At 45.4% G+C, this 13134-nt stretch overlaps 1 protein-coding gene across 4 annotated transcripts in view; it reads left to right on the top strand.

Moving 5' to 3' along the window:
- The window catches only part of LOC5565883 (CUGBP Elav-like family member 2), a 1005294-nt gene that overhangs the window by 306323 nt on the left and 685837 nt on the right, over positions 1 to 13134 (top strand). The gene's annotated exons all lie outside the window — the stretch shown is intronic.

Below are 13134 nucleotides of genomic sequence, written 5' to 3' on the forward strand. Positions count from 1 at the left end.
AATTTCCAACCCGAAAAGATTCTCGACCGGTGGGATTCAAACCCACGACCCTCAGCTTGGTCTTGCTGAATAGCTGCGCGTTTACCACTACGGCTATCTGGGCCCCATCTTGGCCTCCTCACTTGAATCAAATAGCCTAGAGACTGCTTCAAATTGGTGTTCGTAAATTTGTCTAAAGCATCGAACTGATTGCTCATTTCGATGCAATTATCAACATTATCCATTTCAATCTTGGAAGAAAGCACGCATTCCGGAGAAACGTCCTTTCTTCCATTTTTGTCGTGTATAGTGATAGTTTTAAAAACCCACTTTTTTGGAAGCAAGTTATGAATTCAGATATTAACCCTTCCTATTGTTTGTAGTTGCAAGGCGATACGCTTTTTAAGTGTTATAGGAAACATTCCTGTAGGTGTGGCACTACGATATCCCGTTATTTCACAAAACCTGCTTTGTGGCAGCACTATAGGCTGACATATCGTTCAGGATCATTTACTGCCATGCCGTTGGTGCGGATATAATGCTAAAATAATTCAGGTTCAAATGTTTGATAGTTGCATGGTGTTTTGCCCGATAATAAGCTTATTTTCGGGTCAGAAATTAATCACGGCGCATCCGGAGAAGTGCTGCGGCGCACAGTTTGGGAAGTACTGTCGTAGGCCCCCGCAAGCTCTTTACGACGAGGCTCTATAAAGGTGGCAGCACCAAAGCAACCAAAGGCGGAAGAGGGAGCATGATAAATTTACAAAACTCTCACCTCCACCCTCGGCGCCTCTGAATGCTGCTGACGTCGACCAGGCGTAGAAACCAGAGGGCCATTTTTCGACGTTAACAACTACTTGTCAACCATCGTAGCAGGCGGCCAAGGCGAGGGCGGTTCTTTAGGTACGCGTAGCACGTGGCGCCGCTGCTGTCATCCTGATGGTAGACGTTGTCATCGTCGCTGAGAGATTGCTGTTCTAGCAAATTTGCATGTTAATGAGCGCTTGGCGGCAAACATCTTCTAGCACCGGGTTGCGCCGACGAATTCTCTTCCTCCTCCTCCGGAAGCCGATTACTGGCGGAAAACTTTCTCCCCCGTTGAATACCCAGTAATAAGTCTAATTGGCTGAATCAAGCGAAAATTTCGCTCCACGTGCGTATCGTACGCAACACAGTACGAGTGACGCAACAATTTCGGCTATCACGAGTTGTTGGTTGGGTGAGAAGTGCGCTATCAGCTGCCTTTGACAGCCGGAATCTCTCCAAGTTCCTTCGCTATTTGGCAACACATACAAATTGGTAGTGACTGATGGGGCGAGGCTCTTAGAGGAAGAACGGCTTCGGCCTTGATGCTTCTGGCTGTGCTGTGCCAGGTTTATGAATAATTGAGGTAGTATTAAGGTAGCGGACGCAAGTTAACCGGAAGAACTTCTGAGTTATAGTTGCTCTCATAGTGTGAACTTATTGCTAGATGGTTTCCAGAGGTGTAACTGCCCGGGAGACTTTCCCAGGATTCAAGGAAATTTTTAGTTAGAAGCATATTACATTGAAGTTTTCTTTATCCATATTGAAATATTTCGTTTGGTTGATACTATGCGACTTTTAAGCACTGATAAGGATGACCTGAATTCGTGGAGAAATTATTAGAAGAATCCCTAAAGAAAACGTTGTCAGAATTTCTTAAGAATCCTGAATTTTTGAAGCATTCTATAGAAAAACGACGTGTAAAATATTCAAAGTCTTGCATCTCTTAAGTAAATGAAAACCGCATTAAGTAGGTATTCTGAAGGTATTGTGAAGGTCTTCAAATCCACAACCTTTCAACCGATTTTTTTCTTTCGTGGAAGCCTTTCCACATTGAAAATCTCCATTGCACCAAAGTCCATAGCTTTAATAAAACGCCATACTACTCATGATGAGAAGCGAATTTTGGCACTGGTGGTTCATCGATTAACCTTCGCTGTGGTAACTGGGTCTCACCATACAAACTGAGCACGCTTCTGCTCCTCCCCTATCCAATGCATCCTCCACTTGAGCACAGTGTGAAAATAAACCACTCAAAATTCCTGCACGTGGGTGGCGTGACGAAGAGAGAAAGCCCGAGCTTGATGGTTTCGCGACCTCTTCTAAACCACCCGTCGACCGCCACCACGTTAAGCGCTTCAGAGAAAATTCAAGACACCGGCCTCGCGACTGCTTGCTGTACGGAAAAAGGCCAAAGTCAGCAACAGCACCTGCCCTGCTTGGCTTCAACCCGGCCAAGAATAAAGGGGAGGACTATCAAATTATTTCGCGTCATTAAGTTTGCCGACGCTTTCTTACCCAGCCCCTGAGGCCACATCCTCTTCCGCCGCTAGAATCTTCAGCCCAGATGGAGAGAGCCGGTCATACAATGCCGCCAAACCAGACGCCGTTTTTCGGCTAAACAAATTTATCAAAATTTGTTTACGCCACACTTGCTTTTTGCGGCGGTTGAACTTTCCACCGATCCTAGTAGAGGTAAAGTCATCGTCATCGTTTCTGCTGTGTTGTGGCCACGGAAGTCCTTAGAACGTAACTAATAGAGAAAAATCCATGAAACCTGTGCTCACTTGAATACTTGTTGTTTTCCTAGAATCTTGGACAGGATTCTTTCAGCGATCTGAGCAGCATTAGTATAGAATTTTGAGCAAAATCCTCCTAAAATCCTGAGCAGGATGTTCTTTAAATCCTGAGCAGGATGCTCTCAGAATATTAGGCAGGATTCTCCCGGAATCCTGAGCAGAATTCTCTCAGAATCCTGAGCAGGATTCTCGCAGAATCCTGGGCAGGATTCTCGCAGAATCCTGAGTAGGATTCTCCCAGAATCTTGAGTAGACTTTTCTCAGATTCATTAGCATGATCCTCTCAGATTCATGAGCAGGAGTCTCTCAGAATCATGAGCAAAATTCTCTCAAAATCCTGAATGGGATTTTTCCAGAATCCTGAGTAAGATTCTCACAGAATCCAGCGCAGAATTATTTAAGAATCACGAGCAGGATTCTCCCAGAATCTTACTCAGGATTCTCTCAGAATCCTGTGCAGGATTCTCTCAGAATCCTGAGCAGGATTCTCTCAGAATCTTGAGCAGGATTCGATCAGAATCCTGAGCAGGATTCTCGCAGAATCCTGAGCAAGATTCGCTCAGAATCCTGAGCAAGATTCGCTCAGAATCCTGAGCAAGATTCGCTCAGAATCCTGAGCAGGATAAGCTCAGAATCCTAAGCAGGATTCGCTCAGAATCCTGTGCAGGATTCGATCAGAATCCTGAGCAGGATTCTCTCGGAATCCTGAGCAGGATTCTCTCAGAATCCTGAGCAGGATTCTCTCAGAATCCTGAGCAGGATTCTCTCGGAATCCTGAGCAGAATTCTCTCGGAATCCTGAGCAGGATTCTCTCGGAATCCTGAGCAGGATTCTCTCGGAATCCTGAGCAGGATTCTCTCGGAATCCTGAGCAGGATTCTCTCGGAATCCTGAGCAGGATTCTCTCGGAATCCTGAGCAGGATTCTCTCGGAATCCTGAGCAAGATTCTCTCGGAATCCTGAGCAGGATTCTCTCGGAATCCTGAGCAGGATTCTCTCGGAATCCTGAGCAGGATTCTCTCGGAATCCTGAGCAGGATTCTCTCGGAATCCTGAGCAGGATTCTCTCGGAATCCTGAGCAGGATTCTCTCGGAATCCTGAGCAGGATTCTCTCGGAATCCTGAGCAGGATTCTCTCGGAATCCTGAGCAGGATTCTCTCGGAATCCTGAGCAGGATTCTCTCGGAATCCTGAGCAGGATTCTCTCGGAATCCTGAGCAGGATTCTCTCGGAATCCTGAGCAGGATTCTCTCGGAATCCTGAGCAGGATTCTCTCGGAATCCTGAGCAGGATTCTCTTAGAATCATGAACAGGATTCTCTCAGAATCCTGAGCAGGATTCTCTCGGAATCCTGAGCAGGATTCTCTCGGAATCCTGAGCAGGGTTCTCTCATAATCCTGAGCAGGGTTCTCTCAGAATCCTGAGCAGGATTCTCTCAGAATCCTGAGCAGGGTTCTCTCAGAATCCTGAGCAGGGTTCTCTCAGAATAATGAGCAAGGTTCTCTCCGAATCCTGAGCAGGATTCTCTCAGAATCCTGAGCAGGGTTCTCTCAGAATCCTGAGCAGGGTTCTCTCAGAATAATGAGCAAGGTTCTCTCCGAATCCTGAGCAGGATTCTCTCAGAATCCTGAGCAGGGTTCTCTCAGAATCCTGAGCAGGGTTCTCTCAGAATAATGAGCAAGGTTCTCTCCGAATCCTGAGCAGGATTCTCTCAGAATCCTGAGCAGGGTTCTCTCAGAATCCTGAGCAGGATTCTCTCAGAATCCTGAGCAGGATTCTCTCAGAATCCTGAGCAGGGTTCTCGCAGAATCCTGAGCAGGGTTCTCGCAGAATCCTGAGCAAGATTCCTTCAGAATCCTGAGCAGGATTCTCTCAGAATCCTCAGCAGGATTCTCTCAGAATTCTGAGCAGGATTCTCTCAGAATACTGAGCAGGATTCTCTCGGAATCCTGAGCAGGATTCTCTCAGAATCCTGGGCAGGATTCTCTCAGAATCCTGAGCAGGATTCTCTCAGAATCCTGAGCAGGATTCTCTCAGAATCCTGAGCAGGATTCTCTCAGAATCCTGAGCAGGATTCTCTCAGAATCCTGAGCAGGATTCTCTCAGAATCCTGAGCAGGATTCTCTCAGAATCCTGAGCAGGATTCTCTCAGAATCCTGAGCAGGATTCTCTCAGAATCCTGAGCAGGATTCTCTCAGAATCCTGAGCAGGATTCTCTCAGAATCCTGAGCAGGATTCTCTCAGAATCCTGAGCAGGATTCTCTCAGAATCCTGAGCAGGATTCTCTCAGAATCCTGAGCAGGATTCTCTCAGAATCCTGAGCAGGATTCTCTCAGAATCCTGAGCAGGATTCTCTCAGAATCCTGAGCAGGATTCTCTCAGAATCCTGAGCAGGATTCTCTCAGAATCCTGAGCAGGATTCTCTCAGAATCCTGGGCAGGATTCTCTCAGAATCCTGAGCAGGATTCTCTCAGAATCCTGGCAGGATTCTCTCAGAATCCTGAGCAGGATTCTCTCAGAATCCTGAGCAGGATTCTCTCAGAATCCTGAGCAGGATTCTCTCAGAATCCTGAGCAGGATTCTCTCAGAATCCTGAGCAGGATTCTCTCAGAATCCTGAGCAGGATTCTCTCAGAATCCTGAGCAGAATTCTCTCAGAATCCTGAGCAGCATAGTTTCCCAAACTGTGGGTCGCGACCACCTGGGGGGTCGTGAGCCAGCCTTTGGTGGGTCGCGAAAAAAATCCAATATATGAATTGAATTCCAGAGTTTTTTATGTTTCCTAAAATTTTGGCCACTTGTTGCAACTTATTTATCATATTATTACTAAAACAGTTTCTTCCGGTGATCAGTTGGAACTATCAATACTATTCTAAAGCTAAGATCGGAGGCTAAAATATTCGAATACTTACTAAAGAAAAGGTTGTCAGAAATAGAACCATAAACAGTTTTATTCTTTAGTTGTTCTTTCTTAATACATACATACTTATTCTACAATCGAACTTCCATGAGTTAAGGAATTATCCACCTATGGAAATATCGAGTAATGGAACTTTTTTTTTTGAAGGCTGTTTGAGAGGAACTTCATAGTACTAATGATATTTTTGGATTTCCAGTATGATTCACGGTGTCAAAATCTCAAATATTATTGAGCCTTCATGCTACTCAGATATTTCTACGAACAAAAAAAGACAATTTACACCGTCTTCAGCCATGGGCTGCACAGACTGAACATAACTAACATTAGACAACGGACACACGGAACGACCAGTGGACCAGTGAAGAATTTTTCGTTTGACGAAAAGTTTTCTCCGACTGGGGCGGGAATCGAACCCACACTCCGTAGCACAATACGCCTAAACGACTGACGCCGCTAACCGCACGGCTATGAAGCCCATGACAAGTTTAACATTTGGGCTAAGATTTTGTGTTTGGAAGAATAATAAATATTCTGTCGGAGAAAATTTCCTTCACATTTTGTATGGGACAGTTTTAGCTGCAAAATTAGCTTTTCTTGAAATAGGTATGTAAAATAATCCTTAAATTTGATAATATCCAATATTCTTAGACAGAATATATTCAAACTTTCAGGCTTCAGGTCATAAAAACATGTGAGGTACATGCAAATTCGATTATAATCAAAATATTGATCCAGTGTGGTTCAGTGACTCAATATTGAACAATGGAAGATCGACTCTTGCGACTATTAGTTTTGCGGTTTTTATTGAATTTTGATAGGCGTCTAGATTTTCAAACAATTCTTAGTGTTGTTATACGAATTTTTTATGTTAATATTTTCAAGTTGTAACAATCAGTTGTGCATTATAAAAAGAAAAGATTTTTTTCAGTGTAGTTTTAATCAATCATAGTCAATGTTAATTACGTCTTGTCATCAAATCCAATTCACAACAAAATAATAAGTGACATCAGAAGTTTCAGTATAAAACATGCCACTGAACTATTTTTCGCTGGTGGGTCGCAAGGAATACGCTTGTTGACTAGGTGGGTCGCGCAACCAAAAAGTTTGGGAACCTATGCTGAGCAGGATTCTCTCAGAATCCTGAGCAGGATTCTCTCAGAATCCTGAGCAGGATTCTCTCAGAATCCTGAGCAGGATTCTCTTAGAACTCTGAGCAGGAATTTCACAGAATCCTGAGCAGGATTTTCTCGGAATCCTGAGCAGGATTCTCTCGGAATCCTGAGCAGGAATTTCACAGAATCCTGAGCAGGATTTTCTCAGAATCCTGAGCAGGATTCGCTCAGAATCCTGAGCAGGATTCGCTCAGAATCCTGAGCAGGATTCGCTCAGAATCCTGAGCAGGATTCTCTCAGAATCCTGAGCAGGATTTTCTCAGAATCCTGAGCAGGATTTTCTCAGAATCCTGAGCAGGATTTTCTCAGAATCCTGAGCAGAATTCTCTCAGAATCCTGAGCAGGATTCGCTCAGAATCCTGAGCAGGATTCGCTCAGAATTCTGAGCAGGATTCTCACAGAATCCTGAGCAGGATTCTTACAGAATCCTGAGCAGGATTCGCTCAGAATCCTGAGCAGGATTCGCTCAGAATCCTGAGCAGGATTCGCTCAGAATCCTGGGCAGGATTCGCTCAGAATCCTGGGCAGGATTCGCTCAGAATCCTGGGCAGGATTCGCTCAGAATCCTGGGCAGGATTCGCACAGAATCCTGGACAGGATTCGCTCAGAATCCTGTGCAGTTTTCGCTCAGAATCCTGGGCAGGATTCGCTCAGAATCCTGAGCAGGATTCGCTCAGATTCTTGAGCAGGATTCGCTCAGATTCCTGAGCAGGATTCGCTCAGATTCCTGAGCAGGATTCGCTCAGAATCCTGAGCAGGATTTTCTCAGAATCCTGAGCAGGATTCTCTCGGAATCCTGAGCAGGATTCTCTCGGAATCCTGAGCAGGATTCTCTCGGAATCCTGAGCAGGATTCTCTCGGAATCCTGAGCAGGATTCTCTCGGAATCCTGAGCAGGATTCTCTCGGAATCCTGAGCAGGATTCTCTCAGAATCCTGAGCAGGATTCTCTCGGAATCCTGAGCAGGATTCTCTCAGAATCATGAACAGGATTCTCTTAGAATCATGAACAGGATTCTCTCAGAATCTTGAACAGGATTCTCTCAAAATCCTGAGGAGAATATTCTCATAATCATGAGCAGAATTCTGTCAGAATCTTGAACAGGATTCACTCAGGATTCTGAGCAGAAATCTCTTTGAGTTCTAAGCAGGATTCTCTCAGAACTCTGAGCAGGAATTTCACAGAATCCTAAGCAGGTTTCTTTCGGAATCCTGAGCAGGATTCTCTCAGAATCCTGAGCAGGATTCTCTCAGAATCCTGAGCAGGATTCTCTCAAAATCCTGAGCAGAATTCTCTCATAATCCTGAGCAGGTTTCTCTCATAATCCTGAGCAGGATTCTCTCAGAATCCTCAGCAGGATTCTCTCAGAATCCTGAGCAGGATTCTCTCAGAATCCTGAGCAGGATTCTCTCAGAATCCTGAGCAGGATTCTCTCAGAATCCTGAGCAGGATTCTCTCAGAATCCTGAGCAGGATTCTCTCAGAATCCTGAGCAGAATTCTCTCAAAATCCTGAGCAGAATTCTCTCGGAATCCTGAGCAGGTTTCTCTCAGAATCCTGAGCAGGATTCTCTCAGAATCCTGAGCAGGATTCTCTCAGAATCCTGAGCAGAATTCTCTCAAAATCCTGAGCAGAATTCTCTCGGAATCCTGAGCAGGATTCTTTCAGAATCCTGAGCAGGATTCTTTCAGAATCCAGGGCAGGATTCTTTCAAAATCCTGGGCAGGATTCTTTCAAAATCCTGGGCAGGATTCTTTCAAAATCCTGGGCAGGATTCTTTCAAAATCCTGGGCAGGATTCTTTCAAAATCCTGGGCAGGATTCTTTCAAAATCCTGGGCAGGATTCTTTCAAAATCCTGGGCAGGATTCTTTCAGAATCCTGGGCAGAATTCTTTCAGAATCCTGGGCAGGATTCTTTCAGAATCCTGGGCAGGATTCTTTCAGAATCCTGGGCAGGATTCTTTCAGAATCCTGGGCAGGATTCTTTCAGAATCCTGGGCAGGATTCTGTCAGAATCCTGGGCAGGATTCTGTCAGAATCCTGGGCAGGATTCTCTCAGAATCTTGAGCAGGATTCTATCAGAATCCTGAGCAGGATTCTCTAAAAATCCTGAGCAGAATTCTCTCAGAATCTTGAGCAGGTTTCTCTCAGAATCCTGAGCAGGATTCTCTCAGAATCCTGAGCAGGATTCTCTCAAAATCCTGAGTAGGATTCTCTCAGAATCTTGAGCAGGATTCTCTCAGAATCTTGAGCAGGATTCTCTCAGAATCTTGAGCAGGATTCTCTCAGAATCCTGAGCAGGATTCTCTCAGAATCCAGAGCGGGATTCTCTCAGAATCCTGAGCAGGATTCTCTCAGAATCCTCAGCAGGATTCTCTCAGAATCCTGAGCAGAATTCTCTCAGAATCCTGAGCAGGATTCTCTCAGAATCCTGAGCAGGATTCTCTCAGAATCCTGAACAGGTTTCTCTCAGAATCCTGAGCAGGTTTCTCTCAGAATCCTGAGCAGGATTCTCTCAGAATCCTGAGCAGGTTTCTCTCAGAATCCTGACCAGGTTTCTCTCAGAATCCTGAGCAGGTTTCTCTCGGAATCCAGAGCAGGATTCTCTCAGAATCCTGAGCAGGATTCTCTCACAATCCTGAGCAGGTTTCTCTCAGAATCCTGAGCAGGATTCTCTCAGAATCCTGAGCAGGAATCTCTCAAAATCCTGAGTAGGATTCTCTCAGAATCCTGAGCAGGATTCTCTCAGAATCCTGAGCAGGATTCTCTCAGAATCCTGAGCAGGATTCTCTCAGAATCCTGAGCAGGATTCTCTCATAATCCTGAGCAGGATTCTCTCATAATCCTGAGCAGGATTCTCTCAGAATCCTGAGCAGGATTCTCTCAGAATCCTGAGCAGGATTCTCTCAGAATCCTGAGCAGGATTCTCTCAGAATCCTGAGCAGGATTCTCTCAGAATCCTGAGCAGGATTCTCTCAGAATCCTGAGCAGGATTCTCTCAGAATCCTGAGCAGGATTCTCTCAGAATCCTGAGCAGGATTCTCTCAGAATCCTGAGCAGGATTCTCTCAGAATCCTGAGCAGGTTTCTCTCAGAATCCTGAGCAGGATTCTCTCAGAATCCTGAGCAGGATTCTCTCAAAATCCTGAGTAGGATTCTCTCAGAATCCTGAGCAGGATTCTCTCAGAATCATGAGCAGAATTCTCTCAAAATCCTGAGCAGAATTCTTTCATAATCCTGAGCAGGTTTCTCTCATAATCCTGAGCAGGATTCTCTCAGAATCCTGAGCAGGATTCTCTCAGAATCCTGAGCAGGATTCTCTCAGAATCCTGAGCAGGATTCTCTCAGAATCCTGAGCAGAATTCTCTCAAAATCCTGAGCAGAATTCTCTCGGAATCCTGAGCAGGTTTCTCTCAGAATCCTGAGCAGGATTCTCTCAGAATCCTGAGCAGGATTCTCTCAGAATCCTGAGCAGAATTCTCTCAGAATCCTGAGCAGGTTTCTCTCAGAATCCTGAGCAGGATTCTCTTTGAGTTCTAAGCAGGATTCTCTCAGAAATCTGAGCAGGATTCTTTTGGAATCCTGAGCAGGATTCTCTCTTAATCCTGAGCAGGATTCTCTCAGAATCTTGTGCAGGATCCTCTCAGAATCCTGTGCAGGATTCTCTCAGAATCCAGAGCAGGATTTTCTCTCAGAATCATGAGCAGAATTCTCTCAAAATCCTGAGCAGAATTCTCTCGGAATCCTGAGCAGGATTCTTTCGGAATCCTGAGCAGGATTTTTTCAGAATCCTGGGCAGGATTCTCTCAGAATCTTGAGCAGGATTCTATCAGAATCCTGAGCAGGATTCTCTCGGAATCCTGAGCAGGATTCTCTCGGAATCCTGAGCAGGATTCTCTCGGAATCCTGAGCAGGATTCTCTCGGAATCCTGAGCAGGATTCTCTCGGAATCCTGAGTAGGATTCTCTCAGAATCCTGAGCAGGTTTCTCTCAGAATCCTGAGCAGGTTTCTCTCAGAATCCTGAGCAGGTTTCTCTCAGAATCCTGAGCAGGATTCTCTCAGAATCCTGAGCAGGATTCTCTCAGAATCCTGAGCAGGATTCTCTCAGAATCCTGAGCAGGATTCTCTCAGAATCCTGAGCAGGATTCTCTCAGAATCCTGAGCAGGATTCTCTCAGAATCCTGAGCAGGATTCTCTCAGAATCCTGAGCGGGATTCTCTCAGAATCCTGAGCAGAATTCTCTCAGAATCCTGAGCAGGATTCCTCTCAGATTCCTGAGCAGGATTCCTCTCAGAATCCTGAGCAGGATTTCTCTCAGAATTCTGAGCAGGATTCCTCTCGGAATCCTGAGCAGGATTCTTCTCAGGATCCTGAGCAGGATTTTTTCAGAATCCCGAGCTGGATTTTTTCAGAATCCTGAGCAGGATTCTTCTCAGAATCCTAAGAAGATTCTCTCAGGATTCTGAGCAGTATTTTCTTTGAGTTCTAAGCAGGATTCTCTCAGAACTCTGAGCAGGAATTTCACAGAATCCTAAGCAGGATTCTCTCGGAATCCTGAGCAGGATTCTCTCGGAATCCTGAGCAGGATTGTCTCGGAATCCTGAGCAGGATTCTCTCGGAATCCTGAGCAGGATTCTCTCGGAATCCTGAGCAGGATTCTCTCGGAATCCTGAGCAGGATTCTCTCGGAATCCTGAGCAGGATTCTCTAAAAATCCTGAGCAGGATTCTCTAAAAATCCTGAGCAGGATTCTCTCAGAATAATGAACAGGATTCTCTTGGAATCCTGAGCAGGATTTTCTCAGAATCTTGAGCAGGATTCTCTCAGAATCCTGAGCACAATTCTCGCAGAATCCTGAGCAGAATTCTTCTCAGAATCCTGAGCAGGATTCTTCTCAGAATCCTGAGCAGGATTCTTCTCAGAATCCTGAGCAGGATTCTTCTCAGAATCCTGAGCAGGATTCTTCTCAGAATCCTGAGCAGGATTCTTCTCAGAATCCTGAGCAGGATTCTTCTCAGCATCCTGAGCAGGATTCTTCTCAGAATCCTGAGCAGGATTCTTCTCAGAATCCTGAGCAGGATTCTTCTCAGAATCCTGAGCAGGATTCTTCTCAGAATCCTGAGCAGGATTCTTCTCAGAATCCTGAGCAGGATTCTTCTCAGAATCCTGAGCAGGATTCTTCTCAGAATCCTGAGCAGTATTCTTCTCAGAATCCTGAGCAGGATTCTTCTCAGAATCCTGAGCAGGATTCTTCTCAGAATCCTGAGCAGGATTCTTCTCAGAATCCTGAGCAGGATTCTTCTCAGAATCCTGAGCAGGATTCTTCTCAGAATCCTGAGCAGGATTCTTCTCAGAATCCTGAGCAGGATTCTTCTCAGAATCCTGAGCAGGATTCTTCTCAGAATCCTGAGCAGGATTCTTCTCAGAATCCTGAGCAGGATTCTCTCAGAATCCTGAGCAGGATTCTCTCAGAATCCTGAGCAGGATTCCTCTCAGAATCCTGAGCAGGATTTCTCTCAGAATTCTGAGCAGGATTCCTCTCGGAATCCTGAGCAGGGTTCTTCCCAGGATCCCGAGCTGGATTTTTTCAGAATCCTGAGCAGGATTCTTCTCAGAATCCTAAGAAGATTCTCTCAGGATTCTGAGCAGTATTCTCTTTGAGTTCTAAGCAGGATTCTCTCAGAACTCTGAGCAGGAATTTTACAGAATCCTAAGCAGGATTCTCTCGGAATCCTGAGCAGGATTCTCTCGGAATCCTGAGCAGGATTCTCTCGGAATCCTGAGCAGGATTCTCTCGGAATCCTGAGCAGGATTCTCTCGGAATCCTGAGCAGGATTCTCTCGGAATCCTGAGCAGGGTTCTCTCGGAATTCTGAGCAGGATTCACTCGGAATTCTGAGCAGGATTCTTTCGGAATCCTGAGCAGGATTCTCTCAGAATCCTCAGCAGGATTCTTCTTAGAATCCTAAGAAGATTCTCTCAGGATTATGAGCAGGATTCCCTTTGAGTTCTAAGCAGGATTCTCTCAGAACTCTGAGCAGGAATTTCACAGAATCTTAAGCAGGATTCTCTCGGAATCCTGAGCAGGATTCTCTCGAAATCCTGAGCAGGATTCTCTCGGAATCCTGAGCAGGATTCTTTTGAAATTCTGAGCAGGATTCTTTTGAAATCCTGAGCAGGATTCTCTCAGAATCCTGAGCAGGATTCTCTCAGAATCCTGAGCAGAATTTTCCAAGAATCCTGAGCAAGATTCTTCCTGAATTTGATGCTGATTATAAAGGTCTGGGGAGCACCGTGCTGCCGGCAAACAGAAAGCGTCGTCGACGATGGATAGTGAAAGTCATAGAAAAGCCCGTTGCCGAGAGTTCGGTAAGCGTCTTTAAAGCAGAAAACCCAGCTTGTTGTTCGGTGAAATTGAGTAATTAGCTTCCCAGGATTGATGAGCGGGAGGGTAAAGGCGATGAGTT

The sequence above is a fragment of the Aedes aegypti genome, chromosome 2 (genome assembly GCF_002204515.2).
Source record: "Aedes aegypti strain LVP_AGWG chromosome 2, AaegL5.0 Primary Assembly, whole genome shotgun sequence".
Taxonomy (NCBI): domain Eukaryota; kingdom Metazoa; phylum Arthropoda; class Insecta; order Diptera; family Culicidae; genus Aedes; species Aedes aegypti.